The 13,538-nt window shown below is 39.9% G+C and overlaps 1 long non-coding RNA gene across 12 annotated transcripts in view; it reads left to right on the top strand.

Annotated features, from left to right (window-relative positions):
- The window catches only part of LOC138850202 (uncharacterized), a 245,213-nt gene that overhangs the window by 60,192 nt on the left and 171,483 nt on the right, over positions 1–13,538 (top strand). For 2 of the 12 annotated variants that reach the window (XR_016236373.1, XR_016236370.1), the window contains exons 3-4: positions 1,391–1,417; positions 1,994–2,133. The exons of 3 other annotated variants lie outside the window; for them this stretch is intronic. This is a non-coding gene — a long non-coding RNA (uncharacterized LOC138850202). Of the gene's footprint in view, positions 1–1,390; positions 1,418–1,979; positions 2,134–7,421; positions 7,478–8,198; positions 8,290–9,038; positions 9,769–13,538 lie in introns of those variants that run through there. 7 more of the 12 variants (XR_016236377.1, XR_016236371.1, XR_016236372.1 and 4 more) reach the window with 7 other exon arrangements.

The raw sequence follows: 13,538 nt of genomic DNA, 5'->3' as shown, positions 1-13,538 counted from the left end.
TGTACTAATTAGTGCAGGGGATAAAAAAAGTCATTTGCTGGTTCCTAAATTCTAGGAATTTACAGTCTACGTGGAGAGTTAACACAGAGCCATCAAATGTTGCCCTACAAGATGGACTATTTCCAGAGGCCCAAGAGATTGAACGTTTAACAAATAATGGCTTTTTTGATTAGGATGAGATAAAGGTGAATTCCAGCAAATCATCCTGGAAGAGAAGTATTTGATTGAGTCTTTAGAATATCAGGATAGGGCATTCAGTGGAAGAAACAGCATGTACGAAGGCAGGTAACTTGGAGAGTGAGGGCCATGTATTATGAATTCTGCCTGGTTCTTGCAGGATTATTAAAAGGAAGGGGAGGACTGAGGGTGAAAATGTTAACACTTCCAAGCACTCTGGGATTCAAGGAGGATCTGTTTCATTTATTGCCCTGAAAATGTCCTAGAGCTTTGTTCAATAATACTCCACTGAAAAGGAAAAATATAGAAGAGCTGTCCAGTACTTATTAATCTGATGTGGAAAAATTGTGCTGTACTGAGTTTTAGCAAATTAAAAAAAATGGTTTGAGGAAAGAGTAGCAATGACATTTACATTAGTTGTAGCTAATGTACATTGATTGGATTAAAATATGACATTATGAATAAAAAAGGACTGTGTGGAAAATGAAATGCCATTGCATTCAGAGAGGGGGCGGGAAATAAAGCAGGCAGCCTGGATTCTGTTTGCCTGAATGCTCTGGTTTTAGTGGGAGTAGGGTCATTGATTTAAGCTCTTTCCCTGAAAACGCATTAATAAAATGCAGTTTTAAAGTTAAATTGAATCCATCTGGGGCTTTTTTTCCCCAAGGATGTAGTATTTGTACATGCATAATGCATGTATCTGCGTTGCGTACCTCAATTAATTTAAAAAGTACAGTTTCTATGCAAAACAATTTATCCATTGCATAGCACAATTGAAAAATGTCTGCTTGTTTGTACAAGGAATCACACTCTGCGAATCAATGCAGGTAATAAATTACAATCACTGTCACTTTTGAAACCACAAGGCCTGCTCCCAACCTATGCCAGGGATGCCGGTGGACTGAATGTCACTGCCCTGGGGCTGGTGGTTGCCTGGGTAAAGAATGCAGATTTTACAGACAACTGGGGCTCCGATGGGCTCAGGATGCTGTGCTAAATTCTGGGCTTGCTGCTGCTAATGAGAAAAGAAATCCCTGCTCATGAAATCCTGCTAACAGGTGAAGAATACACATGCTCTCTATACTAGGTAAACATTTTCCTGAGCTGGGGATTCAGATAAACATAAACGTTAGAAAGGAAACCTGCTTGAATGTTTTTCCCTTCTTTCTAATTATGTAAATATGTATTACTTGTTCCCTTTTTCTCTTTTCAGCTGCTGGCAGCTCCTACACTTGAGAAGGTATGTTTTATTCAGGAGAACAAAACAGGCAGGGACCTGAGACTTTGGTGAATAATAAATTGATTTTGACTTGGCCTTTTAGCTCATTATGAATCTTTAAAATGGTGAAATGTGCTGCTTTTCCCTCTCTGCTGAACTCCCAGTAACATGCTGGGACCTAGAAGAGAAAACTGTAACTCAAAGGATGTCTTGAATTTGGATTCCAAGGATGCAGATCCTGTGCTTCTGCTCACCATTCATTTTAGCCATCCTTCCATCCGTCTGACCCTCCATCCAGTCATTGATCCTTCCTTTGTAATAGTTAACATCATGAGCTTTGGAGACATTCAGTTAGCCAAAATTCAAATCCTGACATCACGTGTAAAATGGGTAAAATAAGTATCTGCCTTTCAAGTTGCATGGAATAAATTAGATCTGTATATAAAGTGCTTTAACTCTGTTCAGGATCTGGCAGCCGAAAACTTCAAACAAATGATAGTTATCATTATTAACTCAGTTGGTGTTTATTAATAATCACCTTTGTGCTCCACACTAAACTGCATATAATCTGACTCTGAGATAGTATTTTCATTCCAGAACTTTGTGGTTGAGTAAGGGGGACATGGTATGCTTGCATGTTACTGCAGAGGAAGATTGGAAATGATGAAGGCAAAAAGGAAATGACTGGACTTCAGGTTATGCTGGCCAGGAACGGCAGACTGCTCTTCTTGCTGTAGGTAAATGGTGAAGCCCTGTGGAGCTAGATTTGGAGGATGTGTAGAATTCATAATGGAAGAGTTTAGCAGAGGAAGGATTCTAGCATGTATTCACTGCCTGTTATAAATCTGCTACTCCCATGGAAATTCATGTACATTATTTCCCTTAATGCTCACTACAGTTTATACCATGATTGGATGTACTACAAGTGATTGATATTATTATGCTAGTTCACTGTTGCTTGGAGAGATTTATAACACACCCAAATTTATAGAAACAGGTTTTAAAACTAGTTGTATTCCTCTGTCATATAAGGATAATAATAACGCTCACTGTGAAAGATGTCTGTGGTGATTAAATGAGTAATGCACAGGAACACCTAGCATGGTGTAGGCATACAATAAATCGTAGCCGGAATATTGTGTTGGGGGCTAAAGATGATAATTAGCGTAGTGTGGATGTGCTGAGGTCATCAACTTTGAATGCAATATTTTCCCTATAGGTTTGAAAATTGAGAAAACTATGAAGTAATTGGTTGAAAGTGTTTGCATGAAAATAGTGAAGAGAATATTTCTTACTACAGGGCTTGCCTATTGTGTTCCAGGACAGGAAATGGCCTGTAACCCTAGTCTGAGTAGAATCCCAACATTTCTGCAGTAGGAAATACCTAAGGGAATATTCAAGTTGATCATGTTAAGATAGGAACTTGAAAGTCAGAATGGTTAAGATACTTTTCTAAGGCAACACAGTTAGTTGGAAGTATACTTTTGTTGAAAACCTTTTCTTTATTTTTTTCTAAAGAAACCTTTTATTTAATACAAATTTCGCAAGTACAAGTTTAAGAATACGGTGATACTTCTCAGCATACCCAACCCCCCCCCCCGCCCCTACTCCCACTCTTCCTTCTCTCTCTCACATTTCCTGACCCATTCTCCATTAAGATTTTCAATTAACTTTATACACAGAGTACTAACTCTATAGTAAGTAAAGATTTCAACAATTTGTGCATGTGCATGCATGTGTATACACACACACAACTGTTTGAGAGCAAGTTTTACAGTTAATGCTCATAAGTCATTGAGGACAGAGGTCCTGCATGGGAATTAAGTGCACAGTGACTCCTGCTGTTGATTTAACAATTAACACTCTTATGTATGATGTCAGTGACGACCTGAGGCTCTTGATATGAGCTGCCATGGCTATGGAAGCCTTTTGAATCCATAGTCTCCATTACTGTTTAGATTATGCCATAAGAAAAGTCGAAGTTCTCTCCTCCCTTCAGAGAAAAGTACATCTGTTTATTGATGGCCCTTTCTTTCCACTGGGGTCTCAGTCACAGAGATCATTCTAGTAGGGCATTTTTTGGCCACAGTGTCTTGACTTTCCATGCCTGAAATGCTCTTATGGACTTTTCAGCCAGACCAGAATGCCTTAAGGGCTGATTCTGAGCTCAGAGTGCTGTTTAGAGTGATTGTCATTCTATGAGTCTGCTGTGTGGACTGCTTCCCATGTTGGAACATTCTCTCTTTTTAAATTCTGTCTATTATTATTACCAGACCCTTTTTATAAGTTTTTTTTTTGACAGGCAGAGTTAATGAGAGAGAGAGAGAGACAGAGAGAAAGGTCTTCCTTCTGTTGGTTCACCCCCTAAATGCTGCCATGGCTGATCCGAAGCCTGGAGCCAGGTGCTTCCTCCTGGTCTCCCATGTGGATGCAGGGCCCAAGCACTTGGACCATCCTCCGCTGCCTTCCCGGGCCAAAGCAGAGAGCTGGACTGGAAGAGGAGCAACCAGGACAGAATCCAGCACCCCAACTGGGATTAGAACCTGGGGTGCCGGCTTCACAGGCAGAGGATTAGCCAAGTGAGCCATGGCGATCTTATTTATGTGATCCCTTTAACACTTAATGCTATCTATATGATCACTTTAACATTTAAAATGGGATTTTGGGTCCTATGGCAAGTTTTTAAACTGTACCCTTAGGTGTAGGTCCATAGGCATGTATGCAGAACTATACAGCTTTATAGTTATAAACTTCCTTCTCCCTCTGTTATTCCCACTCTTATTTTTTACTGAGATCTATTTTCAGTTGATTTTATAAACATATGATTACTTCTATGTTAAGTAAAGAGTTCAACAAATAGTATGAAGAAGCAAAAAGAAAAAAAAAAAAAATCCTGTTCCTTGACAGTCAAGACAAGGGCTGTTCAAGTCATTGCTTCTCAAAGTGTCCATTTCACTTCCACAGATTTTGTTTTAGGTGCTCTATTAGTTCTCACAGATCAGGGAGAACATATAGTATTTGTCCCTTTGGGACTGGCTTATTTCACTAAGTATCATGGAAAACTTTCTCTTTGATTCATAGCCCTGTAGAGAGGCATCCCCTAAATAATATAATCTAAAGAGTCCTATAAAGTCTACCTCAATCTTAATCCCTTCTCCTCACTAATTGTTTTTCTAACATGGTTCTAACCAGTGGAAGGAGTAGAATCTACAAATGTGAGCCATTTAGATAATTTAAAGTTTTCAGTAGCCACATTATAAAAGGAACAAAGTGATGGTGAAATTAACAATATTTTATTCAGCCTACAATATTTTATTCAGCCTGATATATCCAAAATATTAGCATGTTATTAAAGAAATATTACATTTTTAACACCAAGCCTTTAAAATCTGGTATATATTTTGTACTTACAGCATATCTCTGTTTGAATTAATAATATATTTAAAGTGCCCAATAGCCCCGTGTGGCTATTCAGCTGAACAGAACAGTACTAAACAATTCTAACCTATTCTTGGATGTTCATTGTGCCACATTATAGGGCCATCAATCTGAACCTGATTCACACATCTGTATGAGTTGTTTTACTTCAACATCCTTAGTTCTTTCAATAGTTTCTCAAACACAGGGCTTTGGATCCCTTCTTCATCCTCTATTCTCTTCTGAATATGCTACCTCTCCCTATTTATTTATTTATTTATTTATTTTTTTGACAGGCAGAGTGGACAGTGAGAGAGAGAGAGACAGAGAGAAAGGTCTTCCTTTGCCGTTGGTTCACCCTCCAATGGCCGCCACGGCCAGCGCGATGTGACCGGCGCACTGCGCTGATCCAATGGTTTTGGACACAAATGAATCTGACACTCCAAGGAAGGCCTGGCCAATACAGATATGTCTAACATCTTCTTCAATTTAAATATTCCATTATTTCTAATGCACATTTGAAAGAATTAGCTTTTCTGGTTTCAGCCTTATCACATTGTTTATGTGGCACTTATGGGATATTAAACTTCCCCAAGTATATACATGTGAGCTATTTCTAAGCTCCATGTCTTCTATCTTGTGCTTATGCCTTTGGTATTTGAACTTCAGGGTAAGGCTTTGCATTTATGTGTTTCATCCTGCTCTATTCGGCTCACAATGCTGACATATTAAGAACACTGCTTCTATCATTCTATGTATTCACTATCCATTTTTGCTTAGCATTTTAAAATGTGATAAATGTCCCTTTTACACCAGCACCCAAAGAATTAATTAATATGTTCTTTGTGTCAGGAGCTGGTCTGAAAATTTTGTTATGTAGCTTTTATCTCCATAGTTCTTTCCATTTCATTGTTTTTAACCCATAGTTCCCTATGTACTCTCTAGTGAGAGGATGAGTTAAAAAAACAGGTTACTGAAAGCCACATGAATAATCCTACTAGTCAGTTCTTATCACTAAAAAACCTGGTCTCATTTCTTCTACACCCTGCCTCACATTAAATTTTACCTTCTCTCAACCTCAGCATCACTTGTCATAGTATCTGTCTTTTTCCGATCTATGATGTCCTGAATGGCACAGATAAAATTGTCCAACCAAAACCTTCATTGTTCTGGAACACTGGATCCTTCTTCAAATTCACTGAGATCTTTGGACTTCAGCCTTCCTCTTGGTAAAGTGTATCTGTACAATTAAAATATTTATAAAAGTAGAAAAATGTATAATTACCCCCTGGTAATGGCACCATCACATCTACTCAGAACCAGTCTTATTATACCTGCCATTCTCCCCTCTATTGTTTTGAAGAAAATCCTAGATGCCATATTTAATGTTAAACTTTTATGACATTACCTATAAAGAATAATGACTTTATAAGAAATAGAACCACAATACTACACTGAAAAAGTTCATAGTGATTCTCCGTATTATCAAACATGCTAGGCTATTTTCATATGCCCAACCAAATTTCCGAAAGTAGGATTTGCTTTGGAGTACATTTCTTAGACCATGACCTTGCCAATGAAATAAGAGACTTTCTAAGATGTAAGGAGAGCAACTAATTCAAAGAGTATAGAAATATATAGATGTTTAATATGTATTGCTTTCCTCAACACAATCAAGGCAATTTATGACAAACCCATGGCCAGCATCTTACTGAATGGGGAAAAGTTGGAAGCATTTCCACTAAGATGTGGTACCAGACAAGGATGCCTAGTTTCACCATTGCTTTTCAATAGAGTCCTGGAAGTTTTAGCCAGAGCTATTAGGCAAGAGAAAGAAATCAAAGCTATAGAAATTGGGGAAGAGGAAGTAAAATGTTTTGCCTTGGCCATTTATCTGCACAGCTTGAGAGCAGAAGAAGGTGAGCGGGAGTGGAAAAAGGAGGATATTTAAACATTTCACTTGTTCATTTGGGAACACTCAGTATGTTCTAATAGTGAAGTGTGTTATAGCCCTAGAAATATACAAGCTCTCTCTGGACCAACTCTTGTAAGAGGTATGTGTGGACGGCTAGCTTTCTGTGAAATATTTCCCAAGCATCTCATATTTTCCCAGTAGGAATAGGAATGTGTTGCTGCTTACCAAGAAGAGCTATTTGCCTCAGGCTGCCCAGCAACTGAATTAGTGGATCCAGAAAGAAAAGAGTGAAAGGGCAAGTGAGCAAAAGATCCATTTAGAAATAACTTTCTTGGGTAATTACACCCCACATGACCATGTAGTTGAACATAACCACAGTTGTTTCCTCTTTCTTTTTCTTAGAACTTTCCTCTTTTGTTCCCCTGGAAGGCAGCAAAGTGAATTGAATTTAGCTCCTCAGCACCACTTATCACTGTGGCCATTGGAACTCAACATTGCTTATGTGAAGTCACTTTGGCCAGGAGCTATATGAATCAAGCTGTCTACAAACTTGCAGCAGTTTTATAAGTCACTGAGTTCATGGTTTACTAGTGCCATCTGGAAGGGAAGCACAATTTTTTAGTGTCATCAGTCCATCGCTAGATAGATGTGAGACACATGTTCTGACCTGCTCGAATTTCTCATCTCCCACAGGAGACCATCATATTTAGACCCAGTTGGAATTCATGTCCTCTCTATTCTGCCATTAGGTATGCCCCCCCACCTCTGCACCTTTATAAAATTTTTAATAGTCTCTCTTGAATTATTTTTTTTGACAGGCAGAGTTAGAAAGTGAGAGAGAGAGAGAGAGACAGAGAGAAAGGTCTTCCTTTTGTTGGTTCACCCCCCAAATGGTTGCCACGGCTGGCACGCTGCACTGATCCGAAGCCAGGAGCCAGGTGCTTCCTCCTAGTCTTCCATGCGGGTGCAGGGCCCAAGCACCTGGGCCATCCTCCACTGCCCTCCCGGGCCACAGTGGAGAACTGGACTGGAAGAGGAACAACCGGAACAGAATCTGGCACCCCAACTGGGACTAGAACCCCGAGGACCGGTGCCACAGGCAGAGGATTAGCCTAGTGAGCCATGGTGCTGGCCCCTCTTGAATTATAATCACTTTTGTGCCTCTGTCTCTTCCATTCCTGTCCCTGTAAAACAGACTTGTTCTTACTCATCCATGAAATGCATCTGAGCACAAAATAAGCATTAATAAGCATTTGTTGAAATACAATTCTGAAATGCATATTTGATGATATATAAGAGGTAATATTAGCACACAAATTCCAAATATAGTGGTTCTGAAAGTTCAATTCCGTAAACATTTGTTGGTGTCTACTATTTAAAAAAAAAGAAAAATAGTGAAAATTTTGGAGAGTTTACTATGCTTCCAATACTGTGCTGAAAATTTTGCACATCATCTTATTTCGTCCTCAGAAAACCTCAATGATATGGAGCCGCAGTTGTTTCTACTGTATGGGGGAAGAAATCGAGGCAAGGCAAAGGAAGCAGCTGTGCAGCTGACATGGTAGGGTTAATATTTGACAATTGGTCTGTCAGAGTCCAGTGACAATGTCAGAGCCTTGCACCATTGCATCTTAGGATATATCTCAGTTTTAGACAGGATATAAAATTACACATATTGGTCCTGTCTGGAACAGTCTGTTAGAATACAGTTTATGTAAACTTGTCTATTTCCCATGATCTGCCTGTGCCAGTTGTCATAGACATAATAAAATTAGAAAATTCTTGAATTTAAGAGCTAGATGAGATCTCAGGAAGAATCTAGTCTCCATGCCGTATATAGAATTGAAGGCCATTCCACCCAGATGAAGCCCTCTGCAGAGTTTGCAATACTCAGTGTCTTTCTTGCCTCCTTGGCTCTTCTTTGCTCCACTTCAAAGTAGCTACACTGGGCTCCTGTGCTGCTTAGACACATCTACTCAGGGTCTTGATCTGTGTGTTCTCTCTGTACCCATGGTCTTCACCAAATACTGGCTGCCCTTCACTTCTTTCAGGTCATTGCTGATATTTCACTCCCTCATGAGGCTGAGGAGGTGTGTAAGCCCTGCCTCCCCACCCAGCACTTTTTATTGCCCTGCATCCTGTGCAAATGGTTTTTTATTTGTTGTATACCTAAGACTCTTGGGAGGCTTCTCAGGATATTAAGCTTGGGCATTTTGATAGTTGTTTAGACCTCCTTTGAACCTCAATGTGGTCATAGTGTAGGACCCCATTGGGCTTGCCTTACCTCATGTGTCGATGATCTTCCCACAGTGACCCATCTTAACATTTCCAGCATCCACATGTGGCCCAGGAGGCAGTGAGCAAATTATTGTCCGATGAATGAATGCCATACACCAGATGAAGAGAACAGAACAGATGGATTAGCTTCCAATCCTAGAAACTTCATTTGTCCACGCCTAAGGACACACCTTCATATTACCATGAAATGACTCTGGTTTAATGGGTTTCATCCTGAATGTAGGACTTAGTACTAAGAGTTATTTGAGTCTTTCTGTTTTCCTCTCCAGGGTAATCAGAGTCCCTGAATCCCACTTAAAGGCCTTCCTTTCTCACTCTTCAAGCGGCATTGCCCTTTGCCTGGAAACAGTAATGTTCCTTTGCTCTGACATTTGAGAATCATCCTAGCCCTTCCTGTGAGCAAAGGCCCTCATGCCATGGCCTGGTTTTAAAGGTATTTTTGTAATAACTTTTAAGGTCGTGGTGTCAGTGGGGCCTTGTCAGATCCCTTCCTAGGATGAGTCACAGACTGACCGAGGTGTCCTCATATGACGGAGGCAAGTATCTCAGAATCTGTTTGGATCATCACTATTCAGGGGATAATATGGCTGGTGGGATCACCTTTAAGATACGGGTTCTGGAGATTTAAAATTCCCCCATTTGAAATAGTCTCATGTCTTTCCCCAAACTCAGAAATCCACAGTGCATGCAGTTGATATCCCAATTAATTTTTTCTGGCTTTCGCAGAAATAACCATTTTACCCTGGCTTTTCTCATAAATAAATAATATGTTTAACTCCTATTCTGGACCAGTCATTGTTCTAGAATTTTTGAATAGAATGGTAAATAGATAAGATACTACTCTTGCCTTCCTAGGATTTAGAAGCCAACAGGAAAATTGGTCTAAAGTAAGATAAGTAGAGGCTGGCGCTGGTTCAGGTCCAGCATCTCATATGGGCGCTGGTTCAGGTCCCGGCTGCTCCTCTTCCCATCCAGCTCTCTGCTATGGCCTGGGAAAGCAATAGAAGATGGCCCAGGTCCTTGGCCCCTGCACCTGCATGGGAGACCCAGAAGAAGTCTCATGGGAGATTCAGAAGAAGCTCCTGGCTCCTGGTTTCAGATGGGCGCAGTTCTGGCCACTGTAGCCAATTGGGGAGTGAACCAGTGAATGGAAGATCTCTTTCTCTCTCTCTGCCTCTCCTTCTCTGTGTAATTCTGACTTTCAAATTAAAAAAAAGTAAGATAAGTACAATGAGTTAATAGAAATAGGCTCAGTCTGGTCCTGGTGCTTAGAGAAGGCTTTTATGTGGACTTAAATGTGTCCTGAAAGAGAGTACAATTCAGCTTCAATTATTATTACATACCCTCATACAACCCTTAATGCACTGAACATTGATATTTGCCTTGATATATTCTCATGTAATCTTTTAAAAATTTTTTATTTCGTTTACTTGAAAGATTGGGAGTGGGGGAGATTGATTGATTGCGTACGTTGGTTCACTCTAAATGCCTATAAGAGCCATGGCTGGGCTAGGCTTCCAGGAGCCAGGAACACAATCTGGTTCTCCCCTGTTGGTGGCAGTGACCCGAATATGCGAGATGTTACCTGCTACCTCCTGGGATGTTCATTAGCAGGGAGCTGGAATCATGAGCACATCTGGGACTCAATCCCAGGCATTTGGATATGGAATGTAGGTATCCAAAGTGCCATCTCAATCCCTCTGCCTTTACTCATCTCTTATTTAATCTATAATAACATGAAGAACAGTAGAAAATCTGAGTAACTTGCTAAAGGTCACACAGGTGGTAGGTATCAGGACCATGTTTCAACGTAGCAGTTTGAATTCATAATCCTTGTTAGTGATGACCAATTTAAATCTGCCTCTCTTATTCATAATACCAACCTGGTAACTATTCTTTCAGTAAAGGAATAAGGAGAACTACCATGAGAATGAGAGTAAGCAAGTGAGAGAGAAACATGGTGGGCAGAGATCAGCAAGTGTAAAATACCCTCTGGCCAGAGAGAGCAGAAGGCTTTATGTCAACTGGAAGACATTCAGCATGGCTGGAGCTTGAAGAGCAGCTCACACTAGACCACTTGGGATGTAATGTGACCAGTGCATTGTAATACAGAAGAAGATGCGGGGAGAAGCAGTTAGGGGTTACTGAGATAGTCCAAGTGAAAGATGAAAGGGCCAGAGTGAGGGCAGTGGAGGAGAGAAATGGAAAGCTAAAGGCTCTGTTTCCCGCACACTTTGTCTACTCCCACTTTAGCTCCTTTGTTCGTGTCTTTCTGGTGTGTGAAAGGCCCTCTCCCTCCTCCTGCCTGTCTAAATTCCTTATTTTCTGATGATTCCAGCCCAAGACTGACATAGTCATTACTTCAGTTCTATCTATGTGAAGCCAATATTGGTATTTTTAGTTACCATATCTGCATCTATCTTATCTCTTCAATTAGACAAATTCCCTGAGTATCAGGCCAGCTATGGGACCAGATGTCTCTGAAGCTACACAGCTGCTCACATACTGTTTGGTGTTTAGCAGGCATGGTGTGATGTAGGGAGATAACTGTTGAACAGAACACTGCACTGAGAGTCCAGAGTCCTTCCCTCACTAGCTGCAAAGTGAAATAGCAAAACATTTTTTGCAACTGTGCTTCCTCATTGGCAAACTGGGCGCAGTTTCCTCTCTATATTAATTATTTCCCAGGAGTTGTGAATTATTTTGAAGATTAGTCAGATGATAATTGTCAACATGTTTTTTGAACTAAAGAATGCTTTACAACTTGGTAGGCTTGTGAATCGTATAATTGCAAAAGGAAGTACCCCTGAGAGAAAGTTAACTTAAAGAAAATATGGGCTTTACAGAAAGGATACTGGTATACCTCACACAACACAAAAGAATCAGGGAAACTTCGCATTCTTAGGGACTTAAACTAGAGACTGAAATCCATCAACATTTCTCTCAATTTCTTCTTATGTTCTGTTTCTCTCTCCTTTGTATCTCTTCCCTCTTTTACTTCATGTGTCTTTCTCATAACCTTATTCTATTTCTATTTCATTTGACTATCTTCATATGATTATTTGCCTCTCTGCTCTGGCTTTCTATGTTGGGATATGTTTTATGGACTGTAGATGAGCCTGCTGCACACAGCAGAAGTTATCAGTACAGGAAGTGCTAGACTTATACTTCATTTTAGAGAGATGAGCGGAGACAATTCCCCAAAGATTGGTCAGACTTGTGCCATGAGCCCATCCTGAACCAAGCCCAAAGACCAGAGAAGGGAACACCATTTTTTTTTCTTGTAATGTGTGTTTCTGAGGCCAAAAGTGTATTCAGATTTGCAGCACTAACCCTAATTTTTATGACTATAGTCTCCAAAGGTATAGGATTGCTGTTAACATAATAAGGGGAGGGTAATGACAGACAGACAAAGCCACTTATGTATGCTACGATGCCTGATAAGAAATGTTTGTGGCATTGATTTAAGTAGACAGAACTAGTTGGCATGATAGAAAGGAAGCAAGAAGCTATATTAAACATAAGCAGTATACTGCAAAATTAAGTTACTCTGCACAGATGATATGCTCAGAATTAATGAGCAGATATGACCTACAGATTTCATCCAATGACACCTGGATTGATAGCAACTCACAACAAAAGATGGAATTTTACAGAAGGAAATCAAGACAGATTGAATCATGTGTGATGGTGAAGGGTAGCATGTTAGGAAATGACAAAAGGCACAAATAAATCAACACATGCAAGGTGCAAGACTATTAATGTCCTTCCCCTGATGGAGATGGATTGTAATTACAAACTGAAGTCAGTTGAATGTGTGAAGATTTTATTTATGATCAGATTTGATTAGACAAATGATGACAAATGAGAAATGGTTGTAAATGCCCAGTGATAAGCCCTGTGTTGCTAGGTAACAAAACAATATGATTCCCAGTAGAACCAAAACAGAAACATTGAGAGGATAGAATATTTTCTGGAACTTCTCTTTTTACCCTTGTTTTGGTGGACTCCCACAGTGTGCTAAGATTTTAGGATTCCTGCCTGGCTTCTCACATCTAATGCAAAGTGAAATATCAATTTTGTTTCGATTGTATGACTAGAACTTTCTTTAAAAACCGAGATCAAGTGAATGTGACATGAACAGACATAGAGAAAATTGTCATATCTGTCTGAAATATGTAAATTCAGTTTGTCAGACATTTTTCTACCTTCTCCCATGTAGGAGGCATAGTTCTAGATATTGTGAAGTATAGAAGAGAGTAAGCATAACAGATTCTGTCCTTGTGATATGTGGGGGTTGGGGCATGTAAATAGTCAACTACAAGATAATACAAGAGCTATGTATGGCCCATGTAACGCAGACCGGGATGGTTATATGATAATTTATGGATGGGGATATGGATCTGCAACTCTCAGGAGACAAGGATCCAGAAAACAGCTTTAGATTTGGAGGCTTATCCTGTGGGTGATGTTTTGTATGACTCCTTGGGAGCACCACTATCAGTAGGTAAA

This window comes from Oryctolagus cuniculus, chromosome 6, assembly GCF_051225735.1.
Source record: "Oryctolagus cuniculus isolate XC-2025 breed Fujian yellow rabbit chromosome 6, ASM5122573v1, whole genome shotgun sequence".
In the NCBI taxonomy this organism is placed as follows: Eukaryota; Metazoa; Chordata; class Mammalia; order Lagomorpha; family Leporidae; genus Oryctolagus; species Oryctolagus cuniculus.
Note: the sequence above shows the minus strand (reverse complement) of the source record. Positions and strands in the feature narration are given on the sequence as shown.